A 12,004-nucleotide genomic window follows, 5' to 3' on the forward strand; every position below is an offset into this window, starting at 1 on the left:
ATTAGAACGAGTACGGGAGGTGCAGTACGCACGCACAAGGAAACAAATGACGGGAGGGGGAAGAAAGGAGAAGGAGTTTATGTATTTGCAGCGCGGAATTAAACGGGTGCGATCATACCAGCACAAATGCAACGGATCCCATCAGAACTCCGCAGTTAAGTGTGCTTTGGCGAAAGTAGTACAATGATGGGTTACCTCCTGGGAAGTTCTCGTGTTGCACCCATTTTCTTTTTTTCAGATGTGCCGTTCGATGTTACGCGCGACTTTAATTATGGTCCGCAGATTTATTCGCAAATGTGAGTCACGGCGCCGTAGAATTTTACTTGATATTTGAACGAGAACGAGAGGTGTAGTGCGCACGCACAAGGAAACAAATGACGGGAGGGGGAAGAAAGGAGAAGGAGTTTATGTATTTGAAGTGCAAAATTAAACAAGTGGCATCATACCAGCACTAATGCACTGGATCCCATCAGAACTCTGCAGTTAAGTGTGCTTGGGCGAGAGTAGTACTTGGATGGGTGACCTCTTGGGAAGTCCACGTATCGTAATAATTTTTTTTCAGATTTGCGAACAAACCTGAGGACCATAATACAAGTCGCGCGTAACGTCGAAAGAATCATCTGCAAAAAAATGGGTGTAACACGAGGACTTCACAAGAAAATGGGTGAAATATAAGGACTTCGCATGAGGTAACCCATGCTAGTACTACTCTCGCCCAAACACCCTTACCTACGGAGTTCTGATAGAATCCGTTGCATTAGTGCTGGCATGATCGCACCTGTTTCATTTCGTGCTGAAAATACATACACTCCTTCTCCTTCCCTCCCCCTCCCATCAATTGTTTCCTTGTGCGTTCACACTGCATCTCTCCTTCTCGTTTTAATATCGATTAAAAATGCCCCTGCTTCTTGACTCACATTTGCGTATAAACCAGCGGACCCAAGTTCCAGTCGCGCTTAACGTTGAACGACCCGTCTGAAAAAAAATTGGTGCGACACGAGGACTTCCCAGGAGATCACCCATCCGAGTACTACTCGCTCCCAAGCACACTTAACTGCAGAGTTCTGATGGGATCCGATGCATTAGTGCTGGTATGATCGCACCCGTTTAATTTCGCGCTGCAAATACATAAACTCCTTCTCCTTTCTTCCCCCTCCCGTCATTTGTTTCCTTGTGCATGCGCACTGCACCAACTGTGCTCGTTCTAATATCAAGTAAAATGCTACGGTGCCGTGACTCACATTTGCGAATAAATCTGAGGACCATAATTCAAGTCGCGCGTATCGTCGAAAGAATAATCTGAGAAAATATGGGTGCAACACGAGGACTTCCTAAGAAAATGGGTGAAATATAAGGACTTCGCTGGAGCTCACCCATCCGAGTACTACTCTCGCCCAAGCACACTTAACTGCGGAGTTCTGATAAGATCCGGTGAGTTAGTGCTGGTATGATCGCACCTGTTTAATTTCAAGCTGCAAATACATAAACTCCTTCTCCATTCTTCCCCCTTCCGTCATTTGTTTCCTTGTGCGTGCGCACTGTACCTCTCGTTCTCGTTCTCGTTCAAATATCAAGTAAAATGCCACGGCGCCGTGACTCACATTTACGAATAAATCTGCGGACCATAATTAAAGTCGCGCGCAACGTCGAACGGCACATCTGAAAAAAAGAAAATGGGTGCAACACGAGAACATCCCAGGAGGTAACCCATCATTGTACTACTTTCGCCAAAGCACACTTAACTGCGGAGTTCTGATGGGATCCGGTGCATTTGTGCTGGTGTGACCGCACCTGTTTAATTTCGTGCTGAAAATACATACACTCCTTCTTCCCTCCCCCCTCCCATCATTTGTTTCCTTGTGCGTTCACACTTCACCTCTCATTCTCGTTCTAATATCGATTAAAATGCCCCTGCTTCTTGACTCACATTTGCGTATAAACCAGCGGACCCTAGTTCCAGATGCGAGTAACGTCGAACGACCCGTCTGAAAAAAAACTTGTGCGACACGAGGACTTCCCAGGAGGTCACCCATCCGAGTACTAATCTCGCCCAAGCACACTTCACTGCGGAGTTCTAATGGGATCCGGTGCATTAGTGCTGGTATGACCGCAACTGTTTAATTTTGCGCTGCAAATACATAAACTCATTTCCCCTTTCTTCCCCCTCCTGTCATTTGTTTCCTTGTGCGTGCGCACTGCACCTCCCGTTCTCATTCTAATATCAAGAAAAATGCCACGGCGCCGTGACTCACATTTGCGAATAAACCTGAGGACCATAATTCAAGTCGCGCGTAACGTCGAACGGCACATCTGAAAAAAAAAAAAGGGTGCAACACGAGAACTTCCCAGGAGGTAACCCATCATTTTACTACTTTCGCCAAAGCACACTTAACTGCGGAGTTCTAATGGGATTCGGTGCTTTTGTGCTGGTGTGAACGCACCTGTTTAATTTCGTGATGAAAATACATACACTCCTTCTTCCCTCCCCCCCTCCCATCATTTGTTTCCTTGTGCGTTCACACTGCACCTCTCCTTCTCGTTCTAATATCGATTAAAATGCCCCTGATTCTTGACTCACATTTGCGTATAAACCAGCGGACCCTAGTTCCAGTCGCATGTAACGTCGAACGACCCGTTTGAAATAAAATTGGTGCGACACGAGGACTTCCCAAGAGGTCACCCATCCGAGTACTACTCTCGCCCAAACTCACTTAACTGCGGAGTTCTGATGGGATCCGGTGCATTAGTGCTGGTATGATCGCACCCGTTTAATTTCGCGCTGCAAATACATAAACTCCTTCTCTTTTCTTCCCCCTCCCGTCATTTGTTTCCTTGTGCGTGCGCACTGCACCTCCCGAGCTCGTTCTAATGGCAAGTAAAATGCTACGGTGTCGTGACTCACATTTGCGAATAAACCTGTGGACTATAATTCAAGTTGCGCGTATCGTCGAAAGAATCATCTGCAAAAAAATAGGTACAACACGAGGACTTCCTAAGAAAATGGGTGAAATATAAGGACTTCGCAGGAAGTCACCCATCCTAGTGCTACTCTCGCCCAAGCACCCTTAACTTGCAGAGTTCTGATAGAATCCGTTGCATTGGGGCTGGTATGATTGCTCCTGCTTCATTCTGCGCTGCAAATACATACACTTTTTCTCCCTCCATCCCCCCTCCCGTCATTTGTTTCCTTGTGCGTGCACTCTGCATCTCTCTTTCTCGTTCTAATATCGATTAAAATGCCCCTGCTTCTTGACTCACATTTGCGTATAAACCAGTGGACCCTAGTTCCAGTCGCGCGTAACGTCGAATGACCCGTCTGAAAAAAAAAATTAATGCGGCACGGGGACTTCCCAAGAGGTCACCCATCCGAGTACTACTCTCGCCCAAGCACACTTAACTGCGGAGTTCTGATGGGATCCGGTGAATTAGTGCTGGTATGATCGCACCTGTTTAATTTTGTGCTGCAAATACATAAACTCATTCTCCTTTCTTCCCCCTCCCGTCTTTTGTTTCCTTGTGCGTGCACACTGCACCTCTCGTTCTCGTTCAAATATCAAGTAAAATGCCATAACGCCGTGACTCACATTTGCGAATAAATCTGCGGACCAAAATTAAAGTCGCGCGTAACGTCGAATGGAACATCTAAAAAAAAGAAAATGGGTGCAACACGAGAAGTTCCCACGAGGTAACCCATCATTGTACTACTTTCGCCAAAGCACACTTAACTGCGGAGTTCTGATGGGATCCAGCGCATCTGTGCTTGTATCATCGCACGTGTTTAATTTCACGCTGCAAATACTTACACTCATTCCCCTTTCTTCCCCCTCCCGTCATTGGTTTCCTTGTGCGTGCGCACTGCACCTCCCGTTCTCGTTCTAATATTAAGTAAAATGCCACGGCGCCGTGACTCACATTTGCGAATAAACCTGAGGACCATAATTCAAGTCGCGCGTAACGTCGAAAGAATCGTCTGCAAAAAAAATGGGTGCAACACGAGGACTTCAGAAGAAAATTGTTGAAATATAAGGACTTCGCAGGAGGTAACCCATGCTAGTACTACTCTCGCCCAAGCACCCTTACCTACGGAGTTCTGATAGAATCTGTTGCATTAGTGCTGGTATGATCGCACCTGTTTCATTTCGTGCTCAAAATACATACACTCCTTCTCCTTCCCTCCCCCTCCCATCAATTGTTTCCTTGTGCGATCACACTGCACCTCTCCTTCTCGTTCTAATATCGATTAAAATGCCCCTGCTTCTTGACTCACATTTGTGTATAAACCAGCGGACCCTAGTTCCAGTCGCGCGTAATGTCGAACGACCCGTCTGAAAAAAAATTGGTGCGACACGAAGACTTCCAAGGAGGTCACCAATCCGAGTACTACTCTCGCCAAAGCACACTTAACTGCGGAGTTCTGATGGGATCCGGTGCATGAGTGCTGGTATGATCGCACCCGTTTAATTTCGCACTGTAAATACATAAACTCCTTCTCCTTTCTTCCCCCTCCCGTCATTTGTTTCCTTGTGCGTGCGCACTGCACCTCCCGTGCTCGTTCTAATATAAAGTAAAATGCTACGGTGCCGTGACTCACATTTACGAATAAACCTGAGGACCATAATTCAAGTCGTGTGTATCGTCGAAAGAATCATCTGCAAAAAAATGAGTGCAACACGAGGACTTCCTAAGAAAATGGGTGAAATATAAGGACTTCGCAGGAGGTCACCCATCCTAGCGCTACTCTCGCCCAAGCACCCTTATCTTGCAGAGTTCTGATAGAATCCGTTGCATTGGTGCTGGTATGATTGCTCATATTTCATTCTGCGCTGCAAATACATACACTTTTTCTCCCTCCATCCCCCCTCCCGTCATTTGTTTCCTTGTGCGTGCACTCTGCATCTCTCCTTCTCGTTCTAATATCGATTAAAATGCCCCTGCTTCTTGACTCACATTTGCGTATAAACCAGCGGACCCTAGTTCCGGTCGCGCGTAACGTCGAACGACCCGTCTGAAAATAAATTGGTGCGACACGAGGACTTCTCAGGAGGTCATCCATCCGAGTACTACTCTCGCCCAAGCACACTTAACTGCGGAGTTCTGATAGGATCCGGTGCATTAATGCTGGTATGATCGCACCCGTTTAATTTTGCGCTGGAAATACATATACTCCTTCTCCTTTCTTCCCTCTCCCGTCATTTGTTTCCTTGTGCTTGCGCACTGCACCTCCCGTGCTCGTTCAAATATCAAGTAAAATGCTACGGTGCCGTGACTCACATTTGCGAATAAACCTGAGGACCATAATTCAAGTCGCGCGTATCGTCGAAAGAATCATCTGCAAAAAAATGGGTGCAACACGAGGACTTCCTAAGAAAATGGGTGAAATATAAGGACTTCGCAGGAGGTCACCCATCCTAGTGCTACTCTCGCCCAAGCACCCTTAACTTGCGGAGTTCTGATAGAATCCGTTGCATTGGTGCTGGTATGATTGCTCATGTTTCATTCTGCGCTGCAAATACATACACTTTTTCTCCCTCCATCCCCCCTCCCGTCATTTGTTTCCTTGTGCGTGCACTCTGCATCTCTCCTTCTCGTTCTAATATCGATTAAAATGCCCCTGCTTCTTGACTCACATTTGCGTATAAACCAGCGGACCCTAGTTCCAGTCGCGCGTAACGTCGAACGACCCGTCTGAAAATAAATTGGTGCGACACGAGGACTTCTCAGGAGGTCATCCATCCGAGTACTACTCTCGCCCAAGCACACTTAACTGCGGAGTTCTGATAGGATCCGGTGCATTAATGCTGGTATGATCGCACCCGTTTAATTTTGCGCTGGAAATACATATACTCCTTCTCCTTTCTTCCCTCTCCCGTCATTTGTTTCCTTGTGCTTCCGCACTGCACCTCCCGTGCTCGTTCTAATATCAAGTAAAATGCTACGGTGCCGTGACTCACATTTGCGAATAAACCTGAGGACCATAATTCAAGTCGCGCGTATCATCGAAAGAATCATCTGCAAAAAATAGGTGCAACACGAGGACTTCCTAAGAAAATGGGTGAAATATAAGGACTTCGCAGGAGGTCACCCATCCTAGTGCTACTCTCGCCCAAGCACCCTTAACTTGCGGAATTCTGATAGAATCCGTTGCATTGGTGCTGGTATGATTGCTCATGTTTCATTCTGGGCAGCAAATACATACACTTTTTCTCCGTCCATCCCCCCTCCTGTCAATTGTTTCCTTGTGCGTTCACACTGCACCTCTCCTTCTCGTTCTAATATCGATTAAAATGCCCCTGCTTCTTGACTCACATTTGCGAATAAACCTGAGAACCATAATTCAAGTCCCGCGTAACGTCGAAAGAATCATCTGTAAAAAAATGGGTGCAACACGAGGACTTTACAAGAAAATGGGTCAAATATAAGGACTTCGTAGGAGGTAACCCATGCTAGTACTACTCTCGCCCAAGCACCCTTACCTATGGAGTTCTGATAGAATCCGATGCATTAGTGCTGGTATAATCGCACCTGTTTCATTTCGTGCTGAAAATACATACACTCTTTCTCCTTCCCTCCCCCTCCCGTCATTTGTTTCCTTGTGCGTGCACTCTGCATCTCTCTTTCTCGTTCTAATAACGATTAAAATGCCCCTGCTTCTTGACTCACATTTGCGTATAAACCAGTGGACCCTAGTTGCAGTCGCGCATAATCTCGAACGATCGGTCTGAAAAAAAAAATTAGTGCGACACGAGGACTTCCCAGAAGGTCACCCATCCGAGTATTACTCTCGCCGAATCACACTTAACTGCGGAGTTCTAATGGGATCCGGTGCATTAGTGCTAGTATGATCACACATTTCTAATTTCACGCTGCAAATACATAAACTCCTTCCCCTTTCTTCCCCCTCTCGTCATATGTTTCCTTGTGCATTCACACTTCAGCTCTCATTCTCGTTCTAATATCGATTAAAATGCCCCTGCTTCTTGACTCACATTTGCGTATAAACCAGCGGACCCTAATTCCAGACGCGCGTAACGTCGAACGACCTGTCTGAAAAAAAATTGGTGTGACACGAGGACTTCCCAGGAGGTCACCCATCCGAGAACTAATCTCGCCCAAGCACACTTCACTGCGGAGTTATGATGGGATCCGCTGCATTAGTGCTGGTATGATCGCACCTGTTTAATTTCGGGCTGCAAATACATAAACTCATTCCCCTTTCTTCCCCCTCCCGTCATTTGTTTCCTTGTGCGTGCGCACTGCAGCTCCCGTTCTCGTTCTAATATCAAGTAAAATGCTACAGCGCCGTGACTGACATTTGCGAATAAACCTGAGGACCATAATTCAAGTCGCGCGTAACGTCGAAAGAATCATCTGCAAAAAAGTGCGTGTTACACGAGGACTTCACAAGAAAATGGGTGAAATATAAGGACTTCGCAGGAGGTAACCCATGCTAGTACTACTCTCGCCCAAGCACCCTTACCTACGGAGTTCTGATAGAATCCGTTGCATTAGTGCTGCTATGATCGCACCTGTTTCATTTCGTGCTGAAAATACATACACTCATTCTCTTTCCCTCCCCCTCCCATCAATTGTTTCCTTGTGCGTTCACACTGCACCTCTCATTCTCGTTCTAATATCGATTAAAATGCTTCTGCTTCTTGACTCACATTTGCGTATAAACTAGCGGACCCTTGTTCCAGTCCCGCGTAACGTCGAACGACCCGTCTGAAAATAAATTGGTGCGACACTAGGACTTCCCAGGAGGTCACCCATCCGAGTACTACTCTCGCCCAAGCACACTTAACTGCGGAGTTCTGATGGGATCCGGTGCATTAATGCTGGAATGTTTGCACCCGTTTAATTTTGCACTGCAAATACATATACTCATTCTCCTTTCTTCCCCCTGCCGTCATTTGTTTCCTTGTGCGTGCGCACTGCACCTCCCGTGCTCGTTCTAATATCAAGTAAAATGCTACGGTGCCGTGACTCACATTTGCGAATAAACCTGAGGACCATAATTCAAGTCGCGCGTATCGTCGAAAGAATCATCTGCAAAAAAATGGGTGCAACACGAGGACTTCCTAAGAAAATGGGTGAAATATAAGGACTTCGCAGGAGGTCACCCATCCTAGTGCTACTCTCGCCCAAGCACCCTTAACTTGCGGAGTTCTGATAGAATCCGTTGCATTGGTGCTGGTATGATTGCTCATGTTTCATTCTGCGCTGCAAATACATACACTTTTTCTCCCTCCATCCCCCCTCCCGTCATTTGTTTTCTTGTGCGTGCACTCTGCATCTCTCCTTCTCGTTCTAATATCGATTAAAATGCCCCTGCTTCTTGACTCACATTTGCGTATAAACCAGCGGACCCTAGTTCCAGTCGCGCGTAACGTCGAACGACCCGTCTGAAAATAAATTGGTGCAACACGAGGACTTCCTAGGAGGTCACCCATCCGAGTACTATTCTCGCCCAAGCACACTTAACTGCGGAGTTCTGATGGGATCCGGTGCATTAATGCTGGTATGATCGCACCCGTTTAATTTTGCGCTGGAAATACATATACTCCTTCTCCTTTTTTCCCTCTCCCGTCATTTGTTTCCTTGTGCTTGCGCACTGCATCTCCCGTGCTCGTTCTAATATCAAGTAAAACGCTACGGTGCCGTGACTCACATTTGCGAATAAACCTGAGGACCATAATTCAAGTCGCGCGTATCATCGAAAGAATCATCTGCAAAAAAATAGGTGCAACACAAGGACTTCCTAAGAAAATGGGTGAAATATAAGGACTTCGCAAGAGGTCACCCATCCTAGTGCTACTCTCGCCCAAGCACCCTTAACTTGCGGAGTTCTGATAGAATCCGTTGCATTGGTGCTGGTATGATTGCTCATGTTTCATTCTGGGCAGTAAATACATACACCTTTTCTCCGTCCATCCCCCCTCCCGTCAATTGTTTCCTTGTGCGTTCACACTGCACCTCTCCTTCTCGTTCTACTATCGATTAAAATGCCCCTGCTTCTTGACTCACATTTGCGAATAAACCTGAGAACCATAATTCAAGTCGCGCGTAACGTCGAAAGAATCATCTGCAAAAAAATTGGTGCAACACGAGAACTTTACAAGAAAATGGGTGAAATATAAGGACTTCGCAGGAGGTAACCCATGCTAGTACTACTCTCGCCCAAGCACCCTTACCTATGGAGTTCTGATAGAATCCGATGCATTAGTGCTGGTATGATCGCACATGTTTCATTTCGTGCTGAAAATACATACACTCTTTCTCCTTCCCTCCCCCTCCCGTCATTTGTTTCCTTGTGCGTGCACTCTGCATCTCTATTTCTCGTTCTAATATCGATTAAAATGCCCCTGCTTCTTGACTCACATTTGCGTATAAACCAATGGACCCTAGTTGCAGTCGCGCATAACGTCGAACGACCGGTCTGAAAAAAAAAATTAGTGCGACACGAGGACTTCCCAAGAGGTCACCCATCCGAGTATTACTCTCGCCGAATCATACTTAACTGCGGAGTTCTAATGGGATCCGGTGCATTAATGCTAGTATGATCGCACATTTCTAATTTCGCGCTGCGAATACATAAACTCCTTCTCCTTTCTTCCCCCTCCCGTCATTTGTTTCCTTGTGCGTGCACACTGCACCTCACGTTCTCGTTCAAATATCAAGTAAAATACCACAGCGCCGTGACTCACATTTGCGAATAAATCTGCGGACCATAATTAAAGTCGCGCGTAACGTCGAACGGCACATTTGAAAAAAAGAAAATGGGTGCAACACGAGAACTTCCCATGAGGTAACCCATCATTGTACTACTTTCGCCAAAGCACACTTAACTGCGGAGTTCTGATGGGATCCGGTGCATTTGTGCTGGTGTGACCGCACCTGTTTAATCTCGTGCTGAAAATACATACACTCCTTCTTCCCTACCCCCCTCCCATCATTTGTTTCCTTGTGCGTTCACACTGCACCTCTCCCTCTCATTCTAATATCGATTAAAATGCCCCTGATTCTTGACTCACATTTGCGTATAAACCAGCGGACCATAGTTCCAATCGTGCGTAACGTCGAACGACCCCTCTGAAAAAAAATTGTTACGATACGAGGACTTCCTAGGAGGTCACCCATCCGAGTACTAATCTCCCCCAAGCAAACTTCACTGCGGAGTTATGATGGGATCCGCTGCAATAGTGCTGGTATGATCGCACCTGTTTAATTTTGGGCTGCAAATACATAAACTCATTCCCCTTTCTTCCCCCTCCCGTCATTTGTTTCCTTGTGCGTGCGCACTGCACCTCCCGTTCTTGTTCTAATATCAAGTAAAATGCTACAGCGCTGTGACTCACATTTGCGAATAAACCTGAGGACCATAATTCAAGTCGCGCTTAACGTCGAAAGAATCATCTGCAAAAAAGTGGGTGTTACACGAGGACTTCACAAGAAAATGGGTGAAATATAAGGACTTCGCAGGAGGTAACCCATGCTAGTACTACTCTCGCCCAAGCACCCTTACCTACGGAGTTCTGATAGAATCAGTTGCATTAGTGCTGCTATGATCGCACCTGTTTCATTTCGTGCTGAAAATACATACACTCCTTCTCCTTCCCTCCCCCTCCCATCAATTGTTTCCTTGTGCGTTCACACTGCACCTCTCCTTCTCGTTCTAATATCGATTAAGATGCCCCTGCTTCTTGACTCACATTTGCGTATAAACCAGCTGACCCTAGTTCAAGTCACGCGTAACGTCGAACGACCCGTTTGAAAATAAATTAGTGCGACACGAGGACTTCCTAGGAGGTCACCCATCCGAGTACTATTCTCGCCCAAGCACACTTAACTGCAGAGTTCTGATGGGATCCGGTGCATTAATGCTGGTATGATCGCACCCGTTTAATTTTGCGCTGCAAATACATATACTCCTTCTCCTTTCTTCCCTCTCCCGTCATTTGTTTCCTTGTGCGTGCGCACTGCACCTCCCGTGCTCGTTCTAATATCAAGTAAAATGCTACGGTGCCGTGACTCACATTTGCGAATAAACCTGAGGACCATAATTCAAGTCGCGCGTATCGTCGAAAGAATCATCTGCAAAAAAATGGGTGCAACACGAGGACTTCCTAAGAAAATGGATGAAATATAAGGACTTCGCAGGAGGTCACCCATCCTAGTGCTACTCTCGCCCAAGCACCCTTAACTTGCGGAGTTCTGATAGAATCCGTTGCATTGGTGCTGGTATGATTGCTCATGTTTCATTCTGCGCTGCAAATACATACACTTTTTCTCCCTCTATCCCCCCTCCCGTCATTTGTTTCCTTGTGCGTGCACTCTGCAGCTCTCCTTCTCGTTCTAATATCGATTAAAATGCCCCTGCTTCTTGACTCACATTTGCGTATAAACCAGCGGACCCTAGTTCCAGTCGCGCGTAACGTCGAACGACCCGTCTGAAAATAAATTGGTGCTGCACGAGGACTTCCCAGGAGGTCACCCAGCCGAGTACTACTTTCGCCCAAGCACACTTAACTGCGGAGTTCTGATGGGATCCGGTGCATTAATGCTGGTATGATCGCACCCGTTTAATTTTGCGCTGGAAATACATATACTCCTTCTCCTTTCTTCCCCCTCCTGTCATTTGTTTCCTTGTGCGTGCGCACTGCACCTCCCATGCTCGTTCTAATATCAAGTAAAATGCTACGGTGCCGTGACTCACATTTGCGAATAAACTTGAGGACCATAATTCAAGTCGCGCGTATCGTCGAAAGAATCATCTATAAAAAAATGGGTGCAACACGAGGACTTCCTAAGAAAATTGGTGAAATATAAGGACTTCGCAGGAGGTCATCCATCCTAGTGCTACTCTCGCCCAAGCAATCTAAACTTGCGGAGTTCTGACAGAATCCGTTGCATTGGTGCTGGTATGATTGCTCATGTTTCATTATGCGCTGCAAATACATACACTTTTTCTCCCTCCATCCCCCCTCCCGTCATTTGTTTCCTTGTG

The 12,004-nt window shown here is 46.5% G+C and overlaps 2 non-coding genes and 18 pseudogenes across 2 annotated transcripts; 2 read left to right on the forward strand and 18 right to left on the reverse strand.

Annotated features, from left to right (window-relative positions):
- Nucleotides 1-104: 104 nt before the first annotated feature.
- Nucleotides 105-223, forward strand: LOC148265195 (5S ribosomal RNA; annotated as a pseudogene).
- Nucleotides 224-433: 210 nt separating this feature from the next.
- Nucleotides 434-551, forward strand: LOC148265196 (5S ribosomal RNA; annotated as a pseudogene).
- Nucleotides 552-986: 435 nt separating this feature from the next.
- On the reverse strand, nt 987-1,105 carry LOC148265197 (5S ribosomal RNA; annotated as a pseudogene).
- Nucleotides 1,106-1,674: 569 nt separating this feature from the next.
- LOC148265198 (5S ribosomal RNA) lies at nt 1,675-1,793 on the reverse strand (annotated as a pseudogene).
- Nucleotides 1,794-1,996: 203 nt separating this feature from the next.
- On the reverse strand, nt 1,997-2,115 carry LOC148265199 (5S ribosomal RNA; annotated as a pseudogene).
- Nucleotides 2,116-2,324: 209 nt separating this feature from the next.
- Nucleotides 2,325-2,443, reverse strand: LOC148265200 (5S ribosomal RNA; annotated as a pseudogene).
- Nucleotides 2,444-2,647: 204 nt separating this feature from the next.
- LOC148265201 (5S ribosomal RNA) lies at nt 2,648-2,766 on the reverse strand. Its single transcript, XR_015820493.1, has one exon. It is a non-coding gene; the product is annotated as a 5S ribosomal RNA (ribosomal RNA).
- Nucleotides 2,767-3,329: 563 nt separating this feature from the next.
- LOC148265202 (5S ribosomal RNA) lies at nt 3,330-3,448 on the reverse strand (annotated as a pseudogene).
- A 209-nt stretch (nt 3,449-3,657) lies between these two features.
- LOC148265203 (5S ribosomal RNA) lies at nt 3,658-3,776 on the reverse strand (annotated as a pseudogene).
- A 560-nt stretch (nt 3,777-4,336) lies between these two features.
- On the reverse strand, nt 4,337-4,455 carry LOC148265204 (5S ribosomal RNA; annotated as a pseudogene).
- Nucleotides 4,456-5,016: 561 nt separating this feature from the next.
- On the reverse strand, nt 5,017-5,135 carry LOC148265205 (5S ribosomal RNA; annotated as a pseudogene).
- Nucleotides 5,136-5,696: 561 nt separating this feature from the next.
- LOC148265206 (5S ribosomal RNA) lies at nt 5,697-5,815 on the reverse strand (annotated as a pseudogene).
- Nucleotides 5,816-6,731: 916 nt separating this feature from the next.
- Nucleotides 6,732-6,850, reverse strand: LOC148265207 (5S ribosomal RNA; annotated as a pseudogene).
- Nucleotides 6,851-7,055: 205 nt separating this feature from the next.
- LOC148265208 (5S ribosomal RNA) lies at nt 7,056-7,174 on the reverse strand (annotated as a pseudogene).
- Nucleotides 7,175-7,733: 559 nt separating this feature from the next.
- LOC148265209 (5S ribosomal RNA) lies at nt 7,734-7,852 on the reverse strand (annotated as a pseudogene).
- Nucleotides 7,853-8,413: 561 nt separating this feature from the next.
- Nucleotides 8,414-8,532, reverse strand: LOC148265210 (5S ribosomal RNA). Its single transcript, XR_015820542.1, has one exon. It is a non-coding gene; the product is annotated as a 5S ribosomal RNA (ribosomal RNA).
- A 917-nt stretch (nt 8,533-9,449) lies between these two features.
- Nucleotides 9,450-9,568, reverse strand: LOC148265211 (5S ribosomal RNA; annotated as a pseudogene).
- A 209-nt stretch (nt 9,569-9,777) lies between these two features.
- LOC148265212 (5S ribosomal RNA) lies at nt 9,778-9,896 on the reverse strand (annotated as a pseudogene).
- An 882-nt stretch (nt 9,897-10,778) lies between these two features.
- On the reverse strand, nt 10,779-10,897 carry LOC148265213 (5S ribosomal RNA; annotated as a pseudogene).
- A 561-nt stretch (nt 10,898-11,458) lies between these two features.
- LOC148265214 (5S ribosomal RNA) lies at nt 11,459-11,577 on the reverse strand (annotated as a pseudogene).
- Between the last annotated feature and the right edge of the window lie 427 nt (nt 11,578-12,004).

Source organism: Carica papaya, chromosome 5 (genome assembly GCF_054855325.1).
Source record: "Carica papaya isolate Zhongbai chromosome 5, ASM5485532v1, whole genome shotgun sequence".
In the NCBI taxonomy this organism is placed as follows: Eukaryota; Viridiplantae; Streptophyta; class Magnoliopsida; order Brassicales; family Caricaceae; genus Carica; species Carica papaya.